General features: G+C 52.0%; 1 pseudogene across 1 annotated transcript; it reads left to right on the top strand.

Moving 5' to 3' along the window:
* Positions 1–1001: 1001 nt before the first annotated feature.
* On the top strand, positions 1002–1863 carry LOC112577496 (uncharacterized; annotated as a pseudogene). Its single transcript, NR_157120.1, has one exon. The product of NR_157120.1 is annotated as an uncharacterized protein (transcript).
* The last annotated feature ends 342 nt before the right edge of the window (positions 1864–2205 follow it).

The following is a 2205-nucleotide window of genomic DNA, read 5'->3' as shown; positions in this document are numbered from 1 at the left end:
TAGATAAAGCTGTCTCCAGCAACTTTCTATAAATTTTATCCCCTAAATAAATATTATTTATATTTTACAGTATATTCTAAAAGATTTTATCCTCTATACCTTCCTCATCACCAGCATCATCCTCTAAATCTGTTTCTCTCTATCTAATCTTCTATATTTTTCACCAACGTCTGTTAATAGAAATTTTTGAATCCATATTTATCGACAACATTTTAATTGGTTTACATATTACAAATGGTTTTTTTTTGCATTTCCCCCGACCTGCATCGTTTTCTCCAAATCGTCTGGGCCAAAGCCACCAAACACATGAGCGAGTGCGGCGTGGAGGGGTATGTCGTGCTCGAGGTCCTCCGCCCTGACCCAGTATTCGAGCTCGACCCGACGGCCATGGTGCCTTGCTCACCGGGGGTATGCTCCGCCGCGGGCCACACTTCGTGTGCGCACTGGGCGCGGACGAGCGCGGCACCGTATGCGGCGGACTGGTGGATGGCACGGCCGAGCTCTTGTGCGCCGTCGCGGAGTCCGAGCTTGATCACACGACGGCCACCACCGTCGCGTCCGGATCAGTGCTCGTGGCCAGCGCTGTCGCGTCTTGGAGGCCCGCGACCAGCCGACGGAGGCGGCTGCTCGTGTATTGTATGTCGACTGCTCAGCGTGGTGGAAACCACCGCTGACAACGACGTCGACATGTGCGTCTTCTTCTACCATCGGTTGCACGGGAGTGGACAGGAGGGCGCGCGCGAGCGAAACATTGTATAGCGATCGCTCGCCGGTCCACCAGATTTGCTGGACGAGTAAGCCCCGCTATATTTTAGCGAACGATTTAGCGGCTTTTGTTAGGGTTTTTTACATTGGTCCCTTTAGTATCGCCACACTACTCATTGCTATCCTTAGTTTTTCTTCTTACTCAGTTTTACCCAGCGCTCGTTCCATTTGCTCAGAAATGCGCTTAGACGTCATCTCCGTCCACTTTAACATTACTTACAGGACGGGCCCACTACAAACTTTTACTCTCTCCTGCGCTTGCGCAGCCTCTTCTTCTCCGATCCCGACTCCAACTCTCCCTCTCTCCTTCGCCTGGCACATCCTCGGCAGCGTGGCAGCCTGCTTCTTCACCGGCGCGGCGGCCTGCTTCTTCGACGACGCGGAGGCCTGCAGCGGCCTACCGAGCGGACGGATCCGCGGACGAACGGATCTCCGGCGCCTGGCAGATCTTCGGCGCGCGGCCTACCGGTTGTGGACGGATCTCCGCTGCCTGGTGCCCTGGTATATCCTCGGTGTCGCGGCTTGCTTCTTCACCGGCGCCGCGGCCTGATTCTTCGAAGGCACAGCGACCTGATTCTTCGACGGAGCGGCCTGCCGGTTTTGTCCAGGCAGGCAGACGCGGCAGCCTACCGGTCTTCTCCAGGCGGGTGGATCTCCAGCGCTCCTCGAGCTAGAGCAGGCAGGCGTGCCGGTCTTCCCCAGGCGGGTGGATCTTCACCGGCGTGGCGGCCTACCGGGCGGACGGATCCGCGGTCGATCTCCGGCTGCTCCGTGCCTCTGCTGCTCCGTGGCCTGAGCTCCGGGCGGACGGATCCGCGGTCCAGTGACTCTGCTGCCTCTGCTGCTCCGTGTCTACAGCGGATCCGTGCCTCTGCTGCTCGACATCCTGAGCTCCGGCCGTCTCGCGCTGGTGCTTGCTCCTTGAATCCGCACACATGTGATTGGTCAAATAAATTTTCTTTGTCAAAACATATGTCACTTACATATGGCGCAGTGGATTGTGTCAGTGGTAAGGTGTTTAGGGTGTTGGGTTCGATCCTTCTAGGGTCTATTTTTTGCAATTTGTCCAATTAAATTCACCTATAAACTTTTGCATAATCCACTGAATTTTTACCTTAAGCAAATAACGCCAAAACATAAGTCCACGCCAAGTTTCACTATTTTTGACCAAATTTTCTATCTATTTGTTTTTTGGCTAGGAAGGCATGTAACCCACAAAAAATAGTAAATAGTCCAAAAAAGGGACATCTATGCATGAAGTAAGTTTGTAGAGGCTAGATGAACAAATAGTACAAATTTTAAGGAAGAAAACAAACAAAACTAAGAAATGTAGCTCAAACCATGTAGTTGTAGTCCAATGTCATGAAACTTAGTGAGATATGTGTCCGTTTGTGAAGCACCTATATTCACACTTTTGCATAATCCTCTGGATTTTTAAAC

Source organism: Zea mays, chromosome 5, assembly GCF_902167145.1.
Source record: "Zea mays cultivar B73 chromosome 5, Zm-B73-REFERENCE-NAM-5.0, whole genome shotgun sequence".
NCBI lineage: Eukaryota > Viridiplantae > Streptophyta > Magnoliopsida > Poales > Poaceae > Zea > Zea mays.
The sequence above is the reverse complement of the archived record's forward strand: the minus strand, read 5'-3'. Positions and strand labels throughout refer to the sequence as shown.